Source organism: Nyctibius grandis, chromosome 12, assembly GCF_013368605.1.
Source record: "Nyctibius grandis isolate bNycGra1 chromosome 12, bNycGra1.pri, whole genome shotgun sequence".
NCBI classification, from domain to species: Eukaryota; Metazoa; Chordata; class Aves; order Nyctibiiformes; family Nyctibiidae; genus Nyctibius; species Nyctibius grandis.
In genome coordinates, this window is record NC_090669.1 from 19,739,994 (window position 1) to 19,754,594 (window position 14,601).

Genomic DNA, 14,601 nt, shown 5'->3' on the forward strand with positions numbered 1-14,601 from the left:
TAAGAACTTCCTTTACTTGTTATAAATCAGAGCCCAGCTCTGACTTAATTGCTGCAACTGTAGCAGAAATTCCCTTAAACCAGCAGAGTATAGAGCACAGTCCAGTTCTGTCCTTTTCCTTCTTGCATCTCCCAGTGTTACCATAGTCCCCCCTGGACCCTTTTGAAGAATACAGCAAAAAATACTCATTCTCTCCTTTAGCCTTTGAATTTTCTTTAGTATGGTTTTCTTCTTTTTCTCCCAGTGTCTTCTCAGTCTTGTTTTCTCTTTTCCTTCCTCATTTCATCTAAGCTCTGTTTCATGTTGAATAAAGTACCATCCCCTGTAACAGGCAATTTAATTTAAAAAGAGAGAACACCTCCTCTTTTTTAAATTTTTGCAGTAGTCTCCTTCAAGTAGGCCAAGGTTTTCTGCATCGTATTCTGTAGTGAACTTGTCTTTGACTCAACCAGTATACTCTACTAATGCAAATTGTTTTCTAGCTAAGATCATATATTGGATAGAATCATAGAATGTTGAAAGAAAATTAATGTTTTAACATTAAAAAGTAACTCAGCTCGTTTAGTGGTTCTGAAAATTCGGCAATGGAAAATTTGCTAAGGATGTCAATATTCATGAAAGCTTTGATTGGATCTGAATAGGGGTGCTTTCTGCATCCTGCAGTTATATATAAGCCACATTATATTTCCTCTTCCATTCTATTACAGAACAGAATTATTTTTGGATCTTGGGCCGTTCAAAATGTCTAGGAAAAGAATCTGTGGGAGAGACGGGAGAAATGGCTTTTATCCAGCTCAGACTACTTAGTCACTGGCTGGAAGGACACCTATGAGAGATACAGGAGCCTTAAACACCTTCTCCAAAACAAAGATCATTTTAGTGTTTCCTAGCTAATGCTTGACCCAGGATAAATGTGGGAGCCATAAATTGCAGTAGTGGGGCAGAAATACTGCAGAGGGGCTTTGTCAGTGAAGAAGGTGGGTGGGAAAGCGTTTAGGATGCTCAGGATCCCTGTGTGAGTCTGCTCCAGCCCCCTTCCCAGATGAAGGGTGGGATGGGCTTTCCATCATTCTGAGAGAATGAATATTCCTCTCCTTGGAGACTCAGGCCAGAAATTCAAGCCACACTGAACCTGGTTCATATGTTCCTACAGAAAGTTCATGTTTCAGCAATCGCTTTTGTCCCAAAAAAGAATACAGAGTTTTGCTGTTGACTTCAGTATGGCAAAGATTCCGCTTGTAAATTGCCTTAAAATCATTGGCACTTTGCTGCAGCTCATTTCTCTTACAAATCCCTGAGGTCATGATTCAACAATACAGTAAATCCAGCTTAAGGGCTCCTTGTGTCGGATCAGCAAAGTCATGACACAGAATCACATCCCACAGAGCACTGATCCAGAGTAAGCAAACTTGCCTATTCAAATGTATTAAAAAATAATGACAAGTTTACGTTGGACCAGAAGTCTCACTCCTAGATGAGGCATCTTCAGCTACTGCTCCAACATTTTTACTCTATCAGAAACTGTCTGTCCTCTTCTAGACAAGGGAAAATTAGCGTTAACACTGTGTTCTGCACTTGAGCTACTTCACCAGAAATACGAACATGTGCTGATGTCTGATCCCCATCAAATGTGCACTCCTGGCAGACCAGCAGTGCAGAGGTCTGGTATTAATGATCACAGAACAAGGGCCTCAGTGCAGAAGCGTGGGAAGACACTTGAAAAAAGAAACAGTGCTTTTTCAGAGGCACTCAGAGAAGATCAGGGTAGCCATTTCTCCTGGTCCTTTCATCAAGGAAATGAGCAAAGCTGCCCAGGCAAATCATTGCAAAGAATTCTTCCTTAAGCACTGGAAAGACTTAACAGTCCAGTGAGATATTACCAAATGAGAAAGCAGCTGTGAAACACTCCAGCTGTGGCTGGAACAGAAAGCTGTTCCTCCCCAGTCCATCACGTGAAGATTTCCTAAGCTGGCCCCTGCCAAACATTCGCTGGTAGTAAATGGCTGAAGGGATCAGGACTGAAATAGTTTAAATACTTTGTCACGGCAAGGAAAAGCTTAGCAAATCAAGGTGATTCATTTAATAAATTCCTTTGGCTAATAGCATCTGATTTTAAGGAAATAAATTATACTTTCATGTAAAGCAAGTAGCAGTTCCAAACTGAGTTCCTATTGAGAAAAAGAATTAGTCCCTCATTACAAACTTGCTTGAGTATTTCTGGATTTTTTTTTTGTGGCCTGAAGCCATCTGTGCATTTACTTTCAGTATTTCGACAAGCCACCTTTTCTCTGTGAGGCATATTATTGTGTAAGGAAGTTTTATTACCCATTTCCATTTGCGCACTTTGACTCAAGGAGTAAGTTCATTGTGCGACACAGATGTCAGGTGAGCATTTCACACTAAGTGGGGACATTTCTTTGTGGTACCTTGATCATGCTGCTAAATCCTCCTGGCGACAGCAATAACAACTAAGACATCTGAGGTCACACTCACAATAGCCAGAACAATCCTGCAGTCTCTTCCAGAAAACAAGGAATCGCAGTAAACAAGGGAGAGGCTTCCCAGAAACAGTCATTTCGCAGTGAGCTCAGTCCATCAGGAGCCATAGAGGATTGAAGCAGTTTATTGTAGTCCTCCTGCAGGTCATCCCCAATGGAGAGCGAACATGGGTGTTTACAGTGTTTACAAATCGGAAGGCCTTGATGGATGTGTTTAGGGACAGGGTCCTTTCTGAACTAGGGTGTTATTTGTCCTTCAGTACAGATGTTTTGTCTTTATAGCTGTTAAATATAATCTGTGCTGAAAGGGGAAAATGGTAATTAATTCACTAGTGATAATGCTCATTGTTTTCTTGCATGGTTTGTGTATGGAGAACACAGCGCAGCCCCAAGGCCTTACCCACCGCAACAACCCGCGGGGGAGAGCTCCACAGACAGGACTTTCCCATGTCATAACACTGATGCTCTGAACCATGCAGGGTGTTTTGTTCTGCTGCAAGGCAGAGTCTCCAGTCAGATAGTTATCATTGCTGACTCTTTTTAATAACAAAAAAACCTCTCCAAAACCAAACAGAATGAAAGCGTGTAAGGAAAGAGGCTAGTTCAATTCCTTGGAGTCCATAAAAATCACAGAACTCCTGGAATGGTTGGGTTCCTGGCACTAAAGCAAAGTCAGAGGCAGAAAAAAAAAAGGGGGGGGATGATACCTGGGCATGTAAAATAATCACAATCAAGTTTTGTTTCTTTTTTAAGCAAGACAAATGAATAGGATTATTATGATAGGAAAGATTACAGGAACATTTGGGTGGTTAAGATTCAAGTCAGGAGTGAGGCTCTGTTGTGTTCAGTCTTATATAAATACATAATAGGATGCAGCCTCTAGCCTGGAGAAATTTTATTCTGAAAAGCAAGACTCAAAGAGGCTGGGGAGGGACAGAGGCACAGAGAAGGGAAGCAACGTGCCCCAAGTCAGACAATAGCTTAGCGGCAGCAGCAAAAATAGAATCAGAGCCGGCTTCTTCCCACACTGATATGACGGGATCTCACTCCCTCCTTGACTGATTGTTGTGAAATAAATCATCGTTCGCAGAAATGAGACACATACTACTTACATACTTAGCTGCAAATCTATTCCGTGCAGAGGTTTTCAGCTCTTTGTTGAGCTGTAGGTTTTCTGTTGGATGTGTGGTCCCTGAGTAGTGAATTTAAGCCTACTAACAATAAGATTGCTTTTCTTAGTAGTGTTTCATGGATCCCTCAGAAGTAGTCCTTGGAATCCCAGGTGTCTGCAAATTACAATTTGAAAGCCTGGGTAAAGACTTTATACATTTTTGGTCTTCAGTGTTTTTTTTAATATTTACACTAAATACCAACAGCTGCAGAAATTCTGAGCCACCCCATTTCTTGTCATCTTCTTTTCACTAAAGTAAATGGAATAATTGAAATTTTCATGCTGAATGAAAACTGTGAAAGTGAATTAAAGTGAACTTTGAACAGTTCCTACAACTCAGGAATGCAGAATCAAAATTGCATCCAAGGTAATTCAACTTCCTTTGAAACCCAGGGCCCCTAAGATACACATATTACCAACAAATTTGGGGGTCTCCAGATGAGTCTCTGATCAATAGTGGAAACATTTACCATTGTACCCAGGAATCGATATTTTAAAAATCTCCATGGAGATAATTGCCATGGCAATTCAACAATGCCTAGTATGTGAAACACATTCATATTAATCCCTCTTATTTGTCCAAAGTGCCCTTTTCCCATTCTTGCAATGTACTACAAAAAGATATTGCATGTTGGATTAGATTTCCAATTACTAGCAGAATACTTAGTTGTTGACAGATACGTCTTCCTGTTGGAAATAAATGTAAACCAGAATAGGAAAGCTGAACTGATCAAACTGAGGTCTTTTCGAAGTGAAAAATAGAACAATTACCGGATGCAAGTAGATAAAAATTTTCCCATGGGACAAAAATTCTGTGGAACATGCTGTTTTTGCAAAACGAAAACCTTCCCCAGAAATGCATCAATTCAATTTAGGATTAAAGGAAAAAAAAAAGATAACAAATAAAATTTAAACAATTCAACTTATTTATTGCTTTTTGAAGAAATAACAATAAAAGAAACGTCACTGTTAAGACAAAATTTCTACAGCTCTTTGTATATATACAAATATTGTATTGAAATCAACACAAAACAGTTTGGTTGTGTCAAAAAAAAATTTTGCTTTGCTAGAAGCATCACAACTTTTTGTGTTGGTTTTTTTTTCCGGTTTGGAACAAAGAAAATTTAGAATTACAGCCTTATAGAAAAACTGAGGTTGGAAGGGACCTCTGGAGGCCACATAGTCCAAGCTCCTGCTCAAAGCAGAGCTATTTCTGAGTTAGATCATGTTGCCAAGGACCTTGTTCTCACAAATTTTGAAATTATGCAAGAACTGAGATTCCATGGCCTCTCTGGATTCCTGTTCCAGTGCTTCACCATTCTGTGAACACTTTTTTCCTGTTAGATTTGATCAGAATTTCGTTTATTATAACATGTGGCCATCTCCTCTCAAAGCGCAGCATAGCGTCATGCCAGGAAGTTGAGTTGGAAAAGGATAAGCACGGAGGATTCTCCTGTCCAGGCATCCTGGAATTGAAATTCATGTTTATGCCCATGAGGTCACTCAGCTGTAACAGCAGGGCTGGGGGATGCAGGATGTTGTGGTGATGAGGAAGCTAATTGTGTTGATTTGCTTTTTGACTGTTTCTGTGAAGTAACATCTGAAAAAGAAACTGGCTAATGCTTATCATAGCGGAAGGCAAAAATGCAGGGTGACAGCCCAACACTGGTAGTGTCTCACCTGCCAAATGCATGGGTTTTAGTTGCTCTCTCGTATCCCACACAGTGCTCCTTCACCAGCTTTACCCTCCCTCATCATTGCCATCTTTCAGGGAATCAATCTGTACCTCAGCAGCAGGTCATCAATGCAGATCACTTTAGAGACACGGAAAATGTCTCTTGGCCTCATTGTAATGTGCAGAAAACTGTAAGCCAAAATGGCTTTCTTACCCTCCTGCCAACTTGGTAAATGTATCAGCTGCAGGGTTGGGAAGTACAGCAGTCAGAAGTGTCTCACTTTACACTGTGCAAGCGTAAGGCAGTACCTCTGAGGAAGCATCTTGTAAATATTGGTGTGTTTACACTAAGCACCCTGCCTAATGAAAGGTTTCACCTTGCTGTGCACTTTGAGACAGTAGTGATAATTTCATTAAATGATGAGTGTTTTCTGTGTCAGCATTTGTCCTCTGATGCACTGTGATGTTCAGGTGGGATGGTAGTGCAGGAACTCTGTATGTGCTCTCACTTATCACTGAGTAACAAGCAAACATAGAAAATATTGCTCTTTAAAGCCTTTCTCATAGGCCTTGCAAAGATTGATGACTGAAGAAAACAAAAAACATCTTATCGCTTGTACATTCTTAAGTTATCCTGAAAAACTGCTTCACTGTGGAGGATACTTTTCAAGGAATTACATCAAAGAGGAGATTACAGCTACTAGAGAAATCACACCAGTGGAGATGACCCATTGTCGATATGAAGCTGCTCCTTAAGTCAACATGAAGCTGTCACACTGAAAGGAAGGCATAAAAATGCAACCACATGGCAGTGATGAAGCTGTCAAAGTCAGAGCACTATAATACATTCCTTTTAGTGATCGTAGAACATCTTGGCTCAGTGATCTTGCTGAGAAACACCATTTAAACTTAATAGATAGCCAGCGTGGTGCCCAACCTCCAGCTATCTTTTCTGTAGCACTCACTGCTTGAGGACTAGTTCAGGACACCTGGCCCTGTGCTCTAGATTAATGTGATCTTGTTTTTAACCGGCATAGAGGGGAAGCTCTGCAGCATCACAGATGTATGCTTGATGCTCTGTGTAATTGATTTATTATGGTGAAACCAAATGTACTTTCTGCTGTGAGAGGAGGTACAGGAAAAGATAATGTTACTTCTGAATCAAATTATCTTCCTTTTTTGTACTTAATTAAGAACGCAATCTTGCTTGAGGCCCAAAAGCTTTGGCTTCCCTTTACACAGACACATTGTATCTGTCTGTCCAAATTTTTTACCCTTACACATTACAGCAATATCTCTATATCTGGTCCTATAAAAATTGATGGCAAAAAGCCTATTGATTTCAGCTGAGCAGGAGCCACTAGATGCTGATTTTACCTGGACAGTGTTCTTTAACAGATGTAGCTCAGTAATAGTTCATGTAGTTGAATCCAACATAAAACTATGAATGCAAAAAAAAAAAAATCACAGTTCTGAGTCTGTTTTTTTCCTTTCCACTTAATCAACAGGAATAGAGAGGCCAGATGACCTGTAACAAAAGGTCTTTATAATTTCTTCTGTACTTCATTGCTGAAACCAACATCATCTTTCTCTCTGAAAGAGTGAGAGGGTAACGCAGTACACTGTCATTATTTATAAGACATTTTCTTTGGTGATGCTTTTACCACACCACCTTTGTAACTGTTAATGTAATCTGGATCAGAAAGCCTGGTAAAGTGAAAAAGGTGGTTGTTCTGTAGAAGAGGATAATAAGGTACAATTTCAATTATGGAGTAACAAACAGGGCTTGTATCGGACGACACAAGGAGAGGAGGCATTGCTGTAACTTACTTGCATGAAGGAATTCTGGAAGTACATTAGTTAATCACTGCAGCAACCTACAGGGTGTCCAGCCACAGGGAAGCTGTAAGTGTGTGAGGAGACAGAGAAGAGTTCACCAGTTCTGTCCTGAAAAATACTGGAGGTCCCTGGGAGAGTCCGAGTGCTCTCAGGTATTTTCAGGGCTCCATGGAGGTTTGTCTTGAACCCATCTCATGCACCAATCGATCTCGTACACGAGGCTGCTGAAGTAGGAGCTCTCTGGTCCCTTCTTAATGTTCAGTGATTTCTGAACTGGGTCTGAACGTAAACTGTGGATGTGTCTTTCTCCCCTTGAAATAGTGGAAGGTCAAATCTGGCTGTGGATTCAAATACTGCATTTCAGGCCTATCTGTGATTTATGTTGGTCTGTCGTGCTTGTAACATGAAAAGTACTCTGTTTAATGAGAAGTGGACTCTGTTCCTATTCCAGCTTCCATATCCTTGATTCAATCTAAACCACATTTCGCTCACAAAGAACCTTTCAAAAGCAAAGAATTTCAAAAATGACTGCTATGAATTGTCCTCGAGAACCTACATTGTAAGGAAGTCCCCAAATCATCTATCACCATTGCAGATTTGTTTGTTAGCTTGGATTTCTCGGTCCAGCAATGGGTCAATTTTCACACACACAAAAAAGATCTTTTGTTTTCCCAAGTATGTGTGAATCTTATGGAATCCTTTTAGAAAAAAACATATCTTTAGTTTCAAACTGTAGCATGCCAGAACCAGTTGCTTTGAAAACATCCTTGCCTCTAACGTGTTTTTCATTAGTAAAATGTATTCCCAAACTGAAATTAGTGCCAGTTTTCAAGAAGGACTCAAGTGTGTTCTTGCTTTGACATCTGTTGGTATCAATAATGTAGTAAAATGTGAATTCAGGAGAATTATGAGTGTGTATTTGAGAAGATAACTTGTAACAGGGTAGTAATTCTGACAACCTGCTTGTAAATGCAGAGCTGTATTCAATTCAAATACTAAACCCTGCATAAAGGAGCAATATAATTATTGGTGGATCACACTTGCAGATTGATTTTACAAGTTGTAACCAAATAAAAGAGAGAAATTGCAGACTGGCACGGAAGTGTCACCAGGGAGCAACCTTGGGAACAGTTAAGCTTGGAAAGGAAGTTTACAGTGCAAGCTGTTTTGTTGTTGTGATTTACATTTCCAATAAAGCTAAACCCCAGGAGAATTTTGGCCTGTGTGGAGTGTTTGCAAACTGGTGAACACAGAATGTGGACTTTCTGCACTAAACAGATTTTAAAAGTTGCCAAAAAACAATCCTTGCAGAATGAAGAGCTGTAAGCTGTGCAGTAATATTAGGGATAGTTGCATTAATAGGACAATTGGCAGTTGCCCTAACAGGACTCTTCTGACCTTAGTTTAAGATTTAATCATTATAATTTTGCACAGGATTTGCTATGCAAAATAACTAGTGGGCAACCTCCTCCCCTTTTCTCGTATGCTGCGTACGGGTTTGGTAAGTAACACTCATTCTTTCTGCAAACAGTGAGATTGGCTTGCTGGGAGAAGTTTAAAGGCTTGAATGGAAAAGACAGAAACCTGAGCATACATTTCACTGCTTTTACTTCAGTTTTGAGCATTGTGCCATCCTGCCTTGAGTGAAGGCTCCTACTTTGTGGTGTCCATAGCAAGAGTATAACCAGAACCTCTTTACCCAGCTCCTCAGGCACTATTTGGGATTGCAGCTCTGTTTTGTGCCTCTGGGTTAAGTGATGGCTTTGTGTGTTCTTGCTGTTTATCCTGTTCAGAGACTTTCAGTTTCTGTTAATGTGCTGAGGGGAAAAGTCACTGATCTGCGAGCAGATTTGGAGGCAGTTGCCTGGGTGGCAGCATTTGCCAGGAGGGCTGAGCAGGCAGCTGGGGACCAGTGACCAGTTCCATACCTTGTTTAATCTGCCCTTACATTTCTGTTGGAGCTCCTTCCCAGAGCATCACTCAGACTCTTTTTAAAATTTTGGTCCAACATGCACTAAACCCAAGCTTTCTTGGTTTCTTGCCTGGTTTGGATTTAAGAGGATGAGCTTGTGCTGGCTTAATTTAATTCCACGTCAATTCTTAAATTCTTTTCCCACTGGAAGGCTTCAGCTTTTCTGGCGGTGCTGAAAGTAGTATTTGGCGTAAGTCATAAATCCTACTTCAGACAACTTAAATCTATTCAAAATGGTGCTGAAAGGAAAAAAGAGCACTATTGCAAACAAAGGCTTGTGTATCCTTATCTAGGGCTGAGAACCTTATAGCTAGGAGAGACAAGTTTTGTCTTTGAATCCAGCTGTAACACTTTAAGACATTACTATTCCAGCTGTTTGCTCTGTCCCTCCGCTCAGTTTAGAGTAGAGCTGGCTCATTTATGCCTTGTGACTGCAAATGCATCTGAGTTCAGTGAAGTTGCAGTTTGAATCAGTTCTTGTATTATTGTACCTGAGACAGTGAAGATGCTTGGAGTTCAGAAGAGAGAGGAGATCAAATCTAATCATCTGTACCCAGCAGACAATTGTATTTCCCCTGTTTGTTGAGCCCAGTAACTGGTGTTTCATTCAAGCATCTATTCCAGAAAGAGAGCGTTCTTGCTTCATGTAGTAGAAGAAATGGTGGATCAGTCAATTGCCTTGACTGTTTCTTCCAGAGGTTAATCACTTTTCCTTATAAAAATGCATGTCTAGTTTGTTGTTTCAATTTGTCTGTCTTCAGCCTGCGGCCACTGATTCTTGTTCTGTCAGCCTACAAGACATCAGTTCAGCCCCCAGCAAAACATCATCTTCTCTCTTCACTCCCCAGCACTGGGTAGTGTGGTTCATATTTACATAATCTGATGCACCATCACAGTGCGTTTTGCTAACTAGATGAAATTGTTGAATCTCCTCTTCGTCCCAGGTCCATGATTCTTCTTGGAACATGCCATCCCATTCACTGCAATTAAATCACCAGCTAGGGCAAAAATGTGCTCAATTTATGACTGACTCCTCTGTGCACTTGTGTAATAATCCTCAGATAAACTGATCATGAGATTGTACTGCTTAAAGCCAGTGTTTATCTTTCCAAGCACTTAAGGCATTAAGTATCTGTATGAGAGGAAAATGAAATGTTGGCAGAGAGTTTTCAGAAACAAACGTGAACGGGAATATTAAGAGGCTTGGTGCAAGGAGGGCCATCTAGCAGATTTATGGTTCCATCTGACAGGTGCTAGCTTTTAAGTAAGGAAGATGAAGATAATAAATTTTGTAGTGTTTCTGATTTACAGCTCTGATGTAAGATATACTGCTCTGTACAGATCATGATTGAGATTCTCTATCAGAGCACTCCATAATTGCATCCATATTAACCCAGTGGCAATGCGATTCTGGAAGCTCAAGGATTCTCCAGAAAGTTTGCTTAAGTGCATTAGAAGGAAGATATAGTGAGATGCAAGATGCTTCCTGGAAAACAGCTTAAAAGAGAAAGGAGGTGCTGATTTCTGCCTTTGAAAGTTTTTTGTGATTCTATCTGAAACGTTTTTTATTAACCCTGTAATTCCACCTGAATTGAAGGAGTTTGGGAAAGAAAAAAAGTCAATACATTTTCAAACAGAATATGGTATCTGATGACAGCTAATGCAAGGATACTGAAAACAGCTGCTGGTCTGGGTAGTCCAGTGAATGCTGATACATTGATATGGATACGGAAACACTTTTGTGGCAAAATAGACAAGAGTCACTTTTCAACTAGAAAAGGAGTATAGTGCTTCTCTCTCTAGTCTTACTAATTATTTTCAAATGCTTTTAATAGCCTACAGATAACAGAATAATTTGTCACTTTATAACATGAATATCATTTTATGATAGTTATGATTCTCTTTCTGAAAAAAATGCTAGTAATTTTTGCATACAACATTAGGGGGTTTTGCAGGATTTCTGCTCTCAAGAATTGTGACAGCTTTTGTGTTTATTTTGTTTGGAACTCAGCAAAATTGAAATATTGAAATTTTAAGTTAAATAAACTTCTCGTGTATGATAACACACCCTTCATTGTTATATTCTAGATGGCAGAGAGCTGAAAATTCAGACTTTGTCACAGCGTGCTTTTAGTCTTTTCTGAGCCCTCTACTCTGTAGTCAGATTTCATACGAGTTTCCTCACATGAAACTTTTCCTGGTGCGCGTAGTAACCTAGAAATGAACGTGAGAAGGCAGCATTCACACCGTTGTGTAGGGGTGATCTCACCACAGCTCCTTTGCTCTCAGAGTCTCTGACTCCGCTGAGGACACCCCTGAGACCCGTTTGATTTCTGATCTGGGCAACACACTTCCTCCCATGAAAACCGATGTCAGAATTAATTTCAATGGGACAAGATTCAACTCTTATTATTTTAAAATCATGTCACTAATATACTTATTGGAGTCTTGCCCTGGGTGTAATAAAACCTAGTTTAAATTGCCGAAGGGTTCAGCTGCTGCCTCGAACAGCTGCATTGCTGTAATTTGCCAATAGGATGTATTACATCCTGATTACAGTTTCTGTTGAGTGATAGGCCAAAATTACAAGGCAGAAATGTGGCTAATCATGATAAAGGAGATAAGTCTATTCATCTACTGCCCGCATTTAATATTTGCAGAACAGATGCTGTTTGTTCCCCCCTTGAGCTGCATTTACATGGAAATGCGCTTTCATTCTGAAGATGTCTTAAGGTAAATGAAAAACCTCACTGGACATTCTGATGGAGGAGGAAGGGAGAAAGGTAAAATATCTTCGAAGGTTTCTCTTTGTTTCCCAGCCCTGATGATAAACTTACACAAATCAATCAGTTGTTGTAACATGAGCAAAGTGAGCTACTCCAGGCCAGAGACAGATGTCTGTGAAAGCTGAAGAGACCATGTTTTTAGCAGATGGATTGCCAGCATAGGTGCAAATCACGCTAGAAAAGACTGCACCACTCCAGGGATTATGGCCTGTGTGGGCTGTGAGTGGCCTTTTATTGCACTCATTCCCACCAAGCAATATGCAGTTCATCATGCTGCAATTAAACCATCTCTCTCAGTGTTTTGCCTCACTGGGCCATAAAGCCAAGCTTTAGATGAGGACTGCATTAGCACATTGCCCCCATTACACACCAGAGAGGTCCCAAAAGTGTGAGGTGTGGGGGCGGAGGAGGTCTCACTTCATAGCTCAGTATGAGATATATTCCTTCATAGCTCAGTATGAGATATATTCCTTCATAGCTCAGTATGAGATATATTCCACAAGCCCATGGTTCCAGCCTGGGGAAGTCTGTGAGAGATCCCCCAGTTCCCTGCTTTCAGCCCCCACCCAAGCACCACCACGACTGTAGGAGATGCCGTGCCAGCAGTACGCGGAAGCGCGTCCGCCGGGGACGAGGCAAGAAAATGAGCCGCTGTCGTCACGCCTGGAACAGAGCTTATAGCTCATGTATTGATGGCGATTAAACAATGTCCCTTTTTGTGCTGCGTCCCGGAGCACTGAACTGAGCTAGACTCATACTGTAACGCACAAAATATCGTGCACCTCCCCTTCACCCCTCTCTGCGGCTCCTCGAGTGCCTTGTTCCTAAATAACTGCAACAATTCAAACTGGAGAGATTAGATCACCTCAGGGGTCCGTACAGCAGAGCCTACTTAACACCAGCCAGTAATCTGGCATTAGGCATCTCTGGGACAGCAGTCTATAAAAACACCCGCAGAGCACGCCGCGGTTCCCATGGGCCGGTCCCTGCGGCCAGGGTTGCCTGGCTCAGCTATTTTCTGTTCTGCAAAGGCCCACTTACTCCTTGGAGTGAGGATTCGCTGTTCACGTGCTGCAGCCTGCTGTGACTTAGAGCAGCCTTGCTGTCTCCCATGCTCAAACCACGACTTCACCCCTGGGTACCGGGCCTTTTTCTCCCCGATGGCCTCCTAAACATGTCTTGGGGTGTCACCCATTCACCCCATCCCTTACCACCACCTGACTGCACTGCATAAAAGCCCCCCAATCTCAGCTTGGTAAAATGAAGTCATCTGCTGTGTCTCTCTGTATTAACCAAGAAGATTTTGGAGGATATTTCACTCAGCTCTGTTGCTCCCTCCCTGCTAAAAGTGGATGCTGCCTCGTATCTGCTGCACTTGTAACGTGGAGGAATAGAAAATCCTTTGGCAATGCTAATTATAAAGCAGCTATTGAACCGTTTCAGTCTGTTCCTTGCCAGACACAGCCCCCAGCGTGCTGTCGCTGCCGCTCACGCTCTCCCTCGCTTTGTCAGAGGCAGAGCAGAGCCTCCCTGTCCCTGAGCCCCGACATACAGCAAAGCCCCTACGGAGGGACACCACAGGCTCCTGTAACGCAGCCTTTGTGCAGCAGCAGGTCTATAAAGCCTGATGAAAGGTCTGCTAAGGAAAAAAATGAGCTTTGAATATTAAGTGGACACAAAACAGGGCACCTGGCTTTATAAAAAAATACAGTAAAAATGAAGAAGAAAATCCATGTCTCTGGTCCTTAGCATAAATCCCAGGATGGAGCGTTATCAGCATTGCTCTGATAAGGTGAGGAATGCATATATTAACCGTCTGACTCCCCAAGCTGGGCTGTGGGGCCCTCTAACACACGGGCTGCTCTTTCTGCTTCAATTCCACGGTAAAAGGCCCTTTCCTAAACAGAGTATTGTGCTCCAGGAACAACAGTACGGTCTGGTTTATACTAATCGTTCTGAAACACTCTGAGACCTCCTGATGAGAAATATTACAGAAAAAAATAGGTATTCTTAATTGCTGCTTTGTCCCCACCACTGCGGGTGCAAAATACAGTCCATAATAGAGTCCTTAATATATCTGATCAGAGCATCAGCTGCCTGCAGACATTCAGCTACACTAATGTGCTGCAAAGGATGATACTGAGGAGGCCTGGAGTCTTCAAAGAGAGTTTCCAATTTATGTTGTGTTACTGTGATATGCCAAGCATGAGATCCCAAATGCACCACAAATAATTGGTCTTTTGTTTTTGTAATTTACTCTTCATGTCCCAGTTTTTCTTCTGCTCAGTTTTTGTCAGTTGTTTCTTGCATTCTTAATTATTAGCAAGGATTGATAATGCATGCAAACACTGTGGGGTAAATACTTTTCCAGCCAGGCAACAGCAGACCCCAAAGAAAAGGTTTAGCCTGCAGAGCAGATTATGAGTTATACCAGGCGTGTGTAGCCCCTGTGACCAGCTGAGCTGCTCCTGTTACAAACAGGAGAAGGATTTCACTTAATACCAATAAAGTCACTCTCCTGAGGAAAACGAAGACCGTTTGGTAATGCTGAAGTATAATCAACATTTTAAAAACAAAGCCATTTAATGTCTAATTCAGATTACTCTTACAGGAGTGATGAGTAGAGAGGGAGGGGAGCATTGAATTCTTGAAACACATTT

General features: G+C 41.4%; 1 long non-coding RNA gene across 1 annotated transcript in view; it reads left to right on the plus strand.

The window, feature by feature from the left end:
* The window catches only part of LOC137669338 (uncharacterized), a 39,919-nt gene that overhangs the window by 20,350 nt on the left and 4,968 nt on the right, over positions 1 to 14,601 (plus strand). The gene's annotated exons all lie outside the window — the stretch shown is intronic.